This window comes from Lathyrus oleraceus, chromosome 1, assembly GCF_024323335.1.
Source record: "Lathyrus oleraceus cultivar Zhongwan6 chromosome 1, CAAS_Psat_ZW6_1.0, whole genome shotgun sequence".
In the NCBI taxonomy this organism is placed as follows: Eukaryota; Viridiplantae; Streptophyta; class Magnoliopsida; order Fabales; family Fabaceae; genus Lathyrus; species Lathyrus oleraceus.
The window spans coordinates 279,742,584-279,754,478 of record NC_066579.1 but is presented as its reverse complement, the minus strand read 5'-3'; positions in this window follow the sequence as shown (position 1 = coordinate 279,754,478).

Sequence of the window (11,895 nt, the reverse complement as noted above, 5' to 3'; positions counted from 1 at the left end):
TGTTGAAAACCCGAAAGGGCAGCTTAGGCAAAAACGAGCATCTCGGTGGATTGAAAACCCGAAACGGCGGTCCAGGAAAAAATTAGAGACATAAAAAGAAATTAATCATCCCGGTAGATTGACCTCAAAAAGGAAATCTAGGCAAAAGTTAAGGATTATGGCAAGTAACTGCATCAGGCCAGACTTAACCGTTTGAAGCAACAGTGCGTATCACAGATTCCTATTCAGTCATCCTCGACAGAAGTTCAGAACATAGTGGAATTCAAAGTTCTTAGGGAGAATAGTGGTTATTGTATCTTAATGTATTCCTTTCCATGTATTTAGAATTTTCCAACTTTGTAATGATCCATGGAGTCATGCCATTTGCGGACTACCATTCTATCAATAAAATTTGAGTCTTTTTCCCATTTGTTTGCTATTATTATTTTATTTTAATTTAGGAAATTCAATTTGTTTTTTATGATAATTTTTTAAACAAAAAAAATATATTTGAACAATCATATTCTTGAAAACATACAAAAAAGATATGTATTTTCCTCGACTTGTGAATACAAAAGAGGAATGTTAATGGAAATCCCAAGGATGGTAAGATCCTGAACAGTGGAATTCAGTGACTTCCCTAGGCCAGATTTTGTTTTAATACAGTCTCCCCAACATCAGATTGCAAGAATGGTAGAAACCCTAACGAATATTTGCCAACATCTCCATCTTGCTGAGATTAGCCGAGTATCTGGTTGAACTATGTTATCAATCTCACACCTTTGCGCTTGTTTTGTCAGCATAATCATACGCATGTGCATAGCACCATGATGTTTATTTGAACATTTTGCATTTCTCGATGCTTTCTTACCGGTCTCTGGAACTTTTCTCCCCATAGAGTGTGTGTGTCCTCTCTCCAATAGAGTGTCGATCTTAAGCAAAAAGAGTTTACCCTTTCTAATTCCCTATTGAGTCTGATCCTCGTGGAAGATTTTGTTTCATTTTCCCTCTCTAGTTCATTATCTGGATGGAATCAATCTCCAATTGAGTTCGCGTCTTCATTGGATTGAAGTCCACTTTGACCACTTCTCTCCAGTTCATTCCTGGGTTAAACTTTGGTCCCCCTTTGATTGATTACCTTTATTAAGTTACCACTTGGATGATAGTTAGTAATCATTTTATTTCAGCTTATTACCTTTGTTAAGCTATCACTTGGATGATAGTAGGTAATATTCCTCTTACCCTTGATTAATTACCTTTGTTAAGTTACCACTTGGGTGGTAGCTGGTAATCATTTTATTTCAGCTTATTACCTATGTTAAGTTACCACTTGGCTAATAGTTGGTAATCATTCTGTTTCAGCTTACTACCTTTGTTAAGTTATCACTTGGTTGATAGTAGGTAATATTCCGCTTACCTTTGATTGGTTACCTTTATTAAGTTACCACTTGGCTGGTAGTTGGTAATCATTCAGTTTCAGCTTATTACCTTTGTTAAGCTATCACTTGGCTGATAGTAGGTAACATTCCTCTTACCTTTGCTTTTGGTTACCTTTGTTAAGTTACCACTTGGCTGGTAGTTGGAAATCATTTTGTTTCAGCTTATTACCTTTGTTAAGCTATCACTAAGCTGATAGTAGGTAATATTCCTCTTACCTTTTATTGATTACCTTTGTTAAGTTACCACTTGGCTGGTAGTTGGTAATCATTCTGTTTTGGATTATTACCTTTGTTAAGTTATCACTTGGCTGATAGTAGGTAATATTTCCTCTCCTTTTGGAGTTGGGGGTTTTCCCTTTTGATGGTGTCTTTTCTCTGACGAGGTTTTCTTTTATGAAGTCTTTCTCCGTTGGATCTCTCGTTCATTTGTTCTCTAATTGTGCATTGGTAATTCTCGAGTCTTTTTGTTATCCCTTGCGGAACATTGTTTGTCCCTAGCCAGTTCTCCCTGTGGAAACTGCTTCTCCTCACAGAGATCCTGGTTTGCATTCGTATCATATCATAAACATCTTGCGGTATCTTAGGGCCAAAAATTGGGTCTTCGATATTTAAGTCTCTTCAATCTTGTCGAGACAAAGAATTCAACCTTCATATCTCCAAATTAAAGAAACTTAAATATGGGCATCTGTAATACCCTAATTTTTAACCCTAAGATTACACATCTCATTTTCATTATTTCACACAAACAAGGTCACATCTTGGTCATTCCCTTTATTCACCTTTGGGTTTACCTTTCGCAGAGATCATCAAGCACCTCTTTGTTGGGGTTATAACTTTACGTTTATAAGATTAATTTCTTATCTAACCACTAATAAAATGGAAAAAAATATGTTTTATCTCCCCTAATTTTATTGTACAAGGTAGGGCCTTTCAATCACAAAGCATCTCCGATTTTTGTTACTTGCTTCTCAAGTAAAGTCAAAGGTTAATGTGTTTATTTCAATTCCTTCTTCATCAAGCAAGTTCAAGCATTGAGCAACTTAATCAAGACACAATCAAGTACACCTTATTTTGAGTTCATATGATCACCCACATGCTTTGTATTGCAACAAAGGTCCAAGTACAAAAGTTGGTTCCAAATGGTTTGACCTAAAAGTAAACAATTTGAAGTCAAAGTTCCAAAGATCAAAATTCCTTCAAATATCAACATTTTTGAATGCTTCTTTGTGCATATGACTTTTCTCAACATCAACCATTACAGGTCATTTTCTTCCATGAAACACTCATATTTTTCTAAGTTATATAATAAGTTTTTCATGCCAACTTCAACATGACATAACTTTGTGCTCAAGCATCCAGATGAAACCTTTCTTCGCACATTGTAATCTTGTCCATGATGTCAACACATTGCAAAAAAAATTGGGTCTTAAAGCCTCCTGAGAAGGGTGCCCAATTGGGTTGAACATGGTGACTTGTAATTGAAGAAATGACCATTACTTGAATTTTGAACATGACTAATCTCAATTCCAAGCCAAATTAGCATGTGTTTTGAACCTAAACATGTTTACCCAAGTCCCCAGAAGTTAATTGACCCTTAAAATGCATCATTTGGATGAGTTTTGATGAGTTTCAAGTCACATTTTTACACATTCAGATCAAATTCATTTCGCACAAATTCTGCATCATTTCACATATATTTGGATCCAATCATATTCCCTATAAATAGAAGAAGTTATTTCCTTCATTTGCAAGCTTTGGAGAGCCAAGAAATCCCTGCTGCAACTTGAAATTTTTCCAGAAAATTCAACTATCGTGTTTTGATTTTAAGCTTGTTTCAATCGAATTTCCTGATTCCATTAGCATCTTCTACATCCTCTGAAACTTTTGCAACAATTACCAAGATCTGAGACCTCCTAAATTACTCTAACAAGATCGAGCTTCATCAACTTCAGATCACCATTTGGACATGGTAGCTCTGAGCATCATTTGAACTTAAACAAGTTACCACAATATAGTCATTCACTCTTTGATGCTTTCCACAAACTTATCTGATGTTGATTGATCATGTTCATCATTTAATTTCATTTTTTATGAATTGCTTGTTTCTGAAACTTCTTTGAAATTATCTTTGCTCAATTCATAAAAATGAATTTGAAGTATAAGGTTGGATTCGGGATATGAAGAGGATCACAATGGTGGTGGTCTCGTGTCTTGAATTTACCAAACAATGAAACTCCGGTAAGAGCTCATAGGAGAAGACGACCGGACCTCACTTAATTTGTGTGAGTTTGATCAAACACATTGGCAAAATGAAATATTTTGATTGGTTGAATTTAAACTGGATCATGTGTTTGGCTTGTAGCATGCTCCATCGTGTTCTCCAACATTTGGAGTGTTAGATCTGCCACATCAATTAATAGGCGTGATCCAACACTCCTTGCTCTTTCTAATTTTTATTATTTTTAATTTATTTTTCTTTAAAAATTTATTGTAATTTCATTTTTTATCCAAAATAATTTCTAAAATTCTCTATTATTTTACTTCATCTGATTTTAATTTTTCACATTTTATTTCACTGATTTTTAATTTTTCATGAAATTTCCCTTTTCTCCTTTTTTTTATTTGGTTTAAAATACACTTTTCTGCATTTTTAAATTCTGAAATTTTTTATTATATATTTCTTATTTTATTTCCAACCTTCCAAAATTTTCTTGGCCATTTATTTTGTGTTTTGAAGGACATTATGGATTTTTCACTTTATTTCTATTTTAAATTCATTTAAAAATACCTTTGATGCATTTTTATTTCATTTAATTGCATTCTTATTTGTGTGACTCTTTGAACTTCTGCTTGCCTTGGATCACGATGGTTTGGACTTCAAGTTTCATCAAACTCAATGGATCTTGGATGCTGATGGGGTGAAAACCCTAATACACGAAAATGGATGATTGATTGTGATGATGACTTGATCACACTTTTGATCCAATTTGGGTGTGACTTCTCTTGTGTCTCTCTTCTTCATCTCTTTCTTTTCCCTTTGATTAATTTGTTGGCTTGTTTCCATCTTGTTCATGATGTGTGAATTGGTACTTGATGAACTTTCATCATCTCAAATCCACCTTCTAAGTGATCATGGATCATTTAAAGTAGTTTGGATTAAAATAATGGACCATCCTCCTAGCCTTTGTGCTTAATTATCCCCTTTCTTTCTTGTTTTATGTGGCATCGATTTAGGAGAATGATTTACATATCATTTCTCTAGCATGTATTAACATAAACATTATTATTGACTGGCCTCAAATAGTTGTGACTTCTACATAACTCCAATTACGATTTCTTAACATAGCGCTAAGTTTGTCCCAAAAGAAAAATGCATTTTTGTAAGTGAGATTGTAAGTCTCCTATTCCTCATGGTATTGTATGAAAATGTTGTTCCTTATCCATTTGTAGGAGCTAGTGGCATACTTGTTATATTTTTCCAAGTTGGATCCCTTCTCATAATGATGTATAGGTTCATGTTTTCATGCTTGTGGGTGAATAGTTGAGTATTCTCCAAAAAATGACCAAACCATCTTTCATTTTTTATTACTAACAACATTTGCTAACATTTTTACTTGTATTAAATTTTACTTCATAGTCAATTAATTTATGCTCTTTTATTTTACGTCATTTACTTTATACTTTATGTTTAGAATCCCATATCATATTATTTGTGATAATGTCATCTGTTCTTTGTCCATTTGGACTTTTCTTTCAAATCCTTGTAAAGGAAACACAAATAAAAAAACCTAAAAAGAAACTTGTTTCTCCTGACTCATGGACTTATGGTTACTATCCTTGGATTCATTGTAGAGTTATGGACTTAGAATTAGGACCTTGACCTTTGCTTTGGGACTTGGTATTTGAGACCTTGGGATTCATCTGATACCTTTGACTTTGGACTTTCTTTTGGAGACTTGATCGAACTACTTTGGTTTAATTTGATACATGGATTATTATTTGCTTATTTTGCTTGCTTGAGGCTTAATCAAAAGGAGGGAATTCTTGCCTGACTTATGTCATAAAGCTTGCTATCTCTTGGTTAGATATTTCTTCCCTAGCTTTTACTTTATAATTTAGGATAGTCTCTTCTTCTCCTCCCCTTTCTTTAATTTTCAAAAATCTTCTCTCTTTTTCAAAACCTTCTTGCTTCTAAAACTTGAACCACTTTCTCAATAAACCTTGACTTTTGTCAAGTGATTTTCAAAACCTTTTTTCTTAATAAATGCTAATACATCTTAAGCATACTCAGACCAATTTCAAAAGACTAAAAAATGCATAACTCAGTTAAACCATTTTTGTGCCCTTGTTCACTTTTTCTTTAAAACTTTTCACAAGGTGTTTGACATGATTTTTTAATTGTTTAATTGTTTAATTGTTTCAAGGTATTGTTGAGCCATTTCGTTGACATTGTGATGTTTGAATTTATGTTTGGCCTTGATCATGGTTGATTTGAACTTCCATTTGGTAAATACTATTGGATTTAGGGGTTTGATGAAATGTATATTTCATCCCTCAAGATGAATGGATAGTATTGATCAGATGAAATTCCTCCTATGATCAATTTGAGTTTCTATTTCCCTTTCCTTCTTCATCTCCATTCCTATTCTTCCTTAATCCATTCATTGACCAATGGCTTCTCAAATATCGAAACGCTAGTTGATTCATCAAGGACCTTGTGTCAGATAAATCAACATGAGTCAGATTGAGATATATCCATCCCTTTTTTTTTGTGTTATGTTTTAGGAGCTTGGTTCTTTGTACCATGTCCTTAACATGCATTAATACCAATATTATTATTGTCCGACCTCAGATAGTTGTGACTTCTACAAAAGTCCAATTATGATTGCTTAACATAAAACTAAATATGTCCCCAAAGGCATACCATTCTTGTAAGTGAGATTGTAAGTCTCCCATTGTTCATGGGAGGGTGTGGAGACTTAACCTTTTTTCCATTTGTGGGAGCTAGTGGCATACTTGTTGATTTATCCAAGTTGGAGCCCTTCTCACAGATGATGTCTTGGTTTATTTTCTCATACTTGTGAATGGATGGTTGAGTGTTCTAACAGGAATTACTTAAAGAATTAAACTCTTTAACTAACACTTAATTAACTTCTTCTTTGCTTTAATTTAAAGTCATTTACTTAATGCAATTTAGATTTCAGTATCTTTATCATTCATTGCCATTTACATTTCATGCAAGATGTTTATGTTTCAGTTATTTTTACTTTGCTCACTTGAGCCATATCATTTATGCTTGTATATATTGTGTATGATTTTGTTCTGTTTGTGCTCTTAGGACCTTAAAATACATAATAACAACAAAAACCCTAAAAATATATATTAATGGAATGTTGGACCTCTGCCTTACACTTAATCTGAACTCTTGGACTTAGAAGTAGGCAACATTCCCATGCTTTGAAAAACTTGGCCAATGCCATTATTTGAGACTGAGTTATCCTTGACAGTGCCTTTCATCTGATATAATTCTTGGGATTTCCTTTGGGTTTATCTGTTACCTTCTCTCTATGCTTCCCATTGGCCAGACCTTTTCCACTCTTAACTTTTAGTTTTTGTCTAGGATAATGTAGAGGGGTTTTCGTTGCTTTTAGGTTTATTGGCTAAACCAAAAGTCAACATACAATTCAAGTCACCACCGCACTTTTATTTGTCCAAAGGAAAGGCTAAAAAGCGAACAAAAGCCAAGGTAAGAAGTTTCTTAAATCAAAAACTAATAAAAAATTCAGAGATCTAGGAAAGGGGGTTGGTTATGAAATGGGAAGGTTTTACGCACCCAAAACATCCTTAGTACTCTAAGGGAACCCTTTTTGCAAATACGGGTTGTAGATTGGTATTTGTAAAAAGATTTGTCCAAAACATTGGAGGGATGAGAAGAGAATAGATTATATTTACAAATTTTGTTGTTTGAATGGATGAACCCATTGCCTACGTACCATCACAAAGGAGGATCAAAACCTCATAGTTCGGGGTAAAAATCTCAATGGTTGGTGAATTGGTTTAAATCAAAAGCCTTAAGGTCTTTTGTTATCAAAGGGAGAAAACTCTACCTAGTCAAACAATCCACCATGTGAGGAAGGCTTAAACATGCTAGTGAGGGGTTAACCCTATAATAAGCATGGAAGGCTTATAATCCAACACTAAGGATGAGGTGAGATTTACATCAACCACTATGATAACTAAAACCTATGACTATTGTTTTTGAAAAGGTTAACAAGTGGCCATTGGAACCACAAAACAACTTGAAATGGGTTATATTTACAAGTTAAGTTTATTTACAAAATGAGGTCAAAGTTGGATTAAAGTTTTATTTACAATGAGTATTTATGAAAATGGTTTTGAAAAGTCAAATGCCTAAGGCCTAGGTTTCTAATTTAAAACAAAGTCAAAGTTTTGAAAATAATTTTCGGCTTGGTTAGAGTGGGGAGAAGAGACAATGGTTATTCCTAAAGCATATAAAGATAAGAGGGGAGAGAAAACCCTTGGAGTTCCTTTTCTTGGTGTCATAGAGATGACTCAAGATGCTCATTTCCTTTGGATTTAGCACACAAACAAGCAATCAATAATTTGAATTCAAGCTCCTAGGATCTCTATTTGGCTTGGCTCTTAACTTTGGCTACTCATGACAATGGTCCTCTTTTCACAATCTTAAGATGGGATCCCTATCATACAAAAGCAAACATCCAAAAGCTCACAACACACTAGAGGGAATAGACAAAGAATAAGTTTGAGGAGAAGTCCTTTGAGATCATTTTTGAATCTTAGCATTCTAAAGGCATGAGGCCTAGTTGCTCTTCAACAAATTTGCATTCTAAAGGCATGAGGCCTAGTTGCTCTTGAACTCCTTTAAGCATGGGTAAATCCTATTTCTAAGTCCTTTCTCCTTTTGCATTTTGGTTCACATCAAAACAAACACAAAATCACAATATATTTATATACAATAATGGGCTCAAATGAGCAAATGGAAAATGACATAAACATAAAATATGTGCTCAAGTGAGCAAAGATGAAAATCAAGATGAATAATGAGCAAGAAATAAATGACATTAAAAGTAAATGACAAGAAATTAAAAGCTCAAATTAAAGTTAGTAGTTAGTAGAATTACGTTAGCTTGTCATAAGACAATGTAGCGCTATGTTAAGAAATCGTAAGTGGACTAATGTAGTAGCCACACCTATCTGAGGCCGGTCAATAAGAATATAGGCAAAGAACACAAGTTAGAGGTCATGACTAGTAAGCCAAGCTCCATAAACTTGTCATGCCAAACAAAAGGGGAAGGTCCTTGTATCGACTTTTGGTTATTTTCTTGACCAAAAAGCAACCAATCTTTGACACAAAAGAACTCACTTGATCATGGATCAAGTTGAGCTTGGTTTGGATCAAAGAAGGTTAAACTTCTTATTTGTCAAGACCAACCTCAAGACTTTAACTCATTGGCCATTCAGGGAAAGAAAGGGATGAAGATTAAAGGGAGGGGTAAGAAGTCAACAAACAATCCCAATTGATAAAGGGATAACTCATCCTTGATCATATTCATTCAGCTTTCTAGGTGATGATCCTTAAGGATTTTCAAACCACAAGATCCAATGAATTTGATCAAAGTTGAATCAATTCAACCTTAATCAACACCAAACAGAAGAGTAATGAAGATAACAAGTCTAGAAGTCAATAATATTTTTTGGTATTTTTTTGAATTAAAATAAAATACAAATAAAAAATAAACAAACCCAATGGAACCTCAAATTCAATTCAAAGCAACTTCAAAAAGTCCAATTAAATTATCATAGGTTCAACATAGTCAAACAAACTTTGACTAATTTTCTCACAAATTTTTGAAATCAGAAAGCAATTAAAATCAATTAAAAAACAACAAAAAATAGCATAATATGAATTAAAATCTCAAATAATCTCAAAACAATCAAGAAATTGTTGAGACTATTTTTCATTAACTTATCATGATCCATAGATACTATGAAAATATTTTTGTAGTTTTTCAAAAGTCAGAAAGTATTTTAAAATGAATTAAAAACATTAAAAACCAAGTAATTCATAAAAAATATCAAATGAAGTCACAAAAATAATTAAAAATCATAATATGAATCTAGTTTTTTCAATAAATTTTTTGGAATTGGTCTCATATTTTTCTGACTTCAAATGAATTTTTAATGAATTTTTGAAAATGAAATGATTTAATAGAAAATAAAAAGAAAAATGAAATAAGCGAAAAAGCCTGAGCCACATGATGCAATTCATTAATTGACGTGGCACTTATGGATGGCTGGGATCTGAGGACACACGCTAGGCTTGAGTCAAACGCGCCACATCATGAATTAAAATAAGTAATTAAAAAGGACGTGTGAGATTAGATCGCGGGAGCAAGATCCAATGGTCCTAGGCAAAACACGTGGTGGTGGTGGTGGTGGAAACCACCATCTTCTCCGGCCAGACACACAAACTCGGGCCACATTTGCAGAGAAATGAAACTTAATGAAAATTAAAAACAAGGCCATGGAAATGAAGCTCGTGTGATGTAGATCATCACTGTACCAATGGATTTCTTTCAATCTTCCTATATTGAGAGAAAGATGAAGGAGAAAATCATGGTGTCCACACGGATTGTTCCTGAAATAAGAAATTGAATGCATCACAAGCTTGCCTCAAGTATGAATTAAGAGATTCAGATCCAAAAAGATTGAGATTATACCTTTGAATTGATGAACTTCTGGCCAGGAATTCTCCAAGATCTTTGCTCCTCTTTGATCCTTGAGTGTATGGAAGATGATTGGCTAAGGAATCTGGCTTTAAAACTCAGTTAATGATACTGAATTTCAAGCTCGAAAGTATGAAAAATTATGAGTGATTCCTTTAGTGAGGGTTATAGTTTCAGTTCTGTAGCACTTGGGATCTCCAAAAGGTTGTGGAATGAGGCTCATGAGGGTGTTATTTATAGCTGAATGTGGCTGATCACACACTTCTCTCATGTGCATGGCATTTGAATTTTGGATGGCATGGGCCTTTATGGACGCGTGGAAGGCCCGTGAATGATTGTAGAAGCTAGCTGCGTTCACATGAAATGAATTTGATCATGCACATTGGACTGAAACATGCTTGCAATTCAAGTTTTAGCATAAAATATCAAGTATGCACAGTAATGAAAAGAATTTCGAAACTCACAAATGGTAGATCCAAATGATTATTGTGAGTAATGGTTGGAAATTTATTGAAATAAGGAACAAATGTAATATTGGGAAAAAAATAATTTGGCATGTGCAAATTGATGAAAACTGGCTTGGAAAGTTCAAGTACAAAACATATTCAAGTCACTTTGAAAAAGTTCACCAAAAGCAAGCTTAATCAAACCCCTTTGTCTTCATGATAAAAGCTTCAAATGAAAACATATTCAACATAAACATTGTAGATCGTGTCAATTTGGTCAATCTAGACTCAAAGTTTGCATCATTTGGATTTTCTATGACAAAGTTATGGGCATTTGAAGTTGGGTACTTTTCAAATTCAATGAATTAGGTCGAAGATGACCTATAATATTTTGCATTATCCCATGTATTGCTTTTAGGATTATGAAATTTTGTCCAACATAAAATTTGAATTAGACATCTCAAGATTTCCAATGCCTTTTGTTTCACCACAAAATCATAAACATTAAGGAAGTTATGCCCTTGGTAAGTTGACCTAAAATTAGGGTTTCAGTCAAAATGACCTATAATGTTTTGAAATGAATAATGATCTTCCAAGCTTCAAATGGATTTTGGATGAATATGAAAGTTATTTGTATGGTTATTAGGAAGAAGTTTGCTATTGCGGTAATCTTCATTTGACAAACACGTCAAAAGTTATATCTCATTGATCCTCAGCTTAGTCAGATGACTTAACTGGTCAACTTTTCAAGGCCAAACATCCAATCTTGATGAATAAATGATCGAGGGGCCTCAAATGGGCTCATATATGCATATAATGGTAAATTAAATAACTTCCCTTTATTAAATTTGATCAGAGGTTGATATTGCTTCATGGACAAGGCGTAGTCAAAGCACAATGAAATTAGGGTTTCCTTGGGAAACAATATTCAAGCCCTTTCGGTTATCTTGATCAAATTGGAAAATTGAGATACTTGGGAGACATGTATGATGATTAGGAACTTTGTGGCCCATTGTCATGCTTTTTCTCATCTTCATCTAGCCATTGCATTGGGCTTAAGAGCCTCCTAGGAGCATTGTGGAGCACATGATCACTTGAGCTTCAAAACAAAAAGGGTTAGTGACATATTTGTGTGCTTTTGGTTAGTAATCAAATAAGAAATACAGTAACATATAATACAAGCATGCTTGGTGATCTCAAAACACTCAAACAATTCCCAACCATAGGGTTAAGGAGCCAAACATGCTATGATCCTTGAGGCAA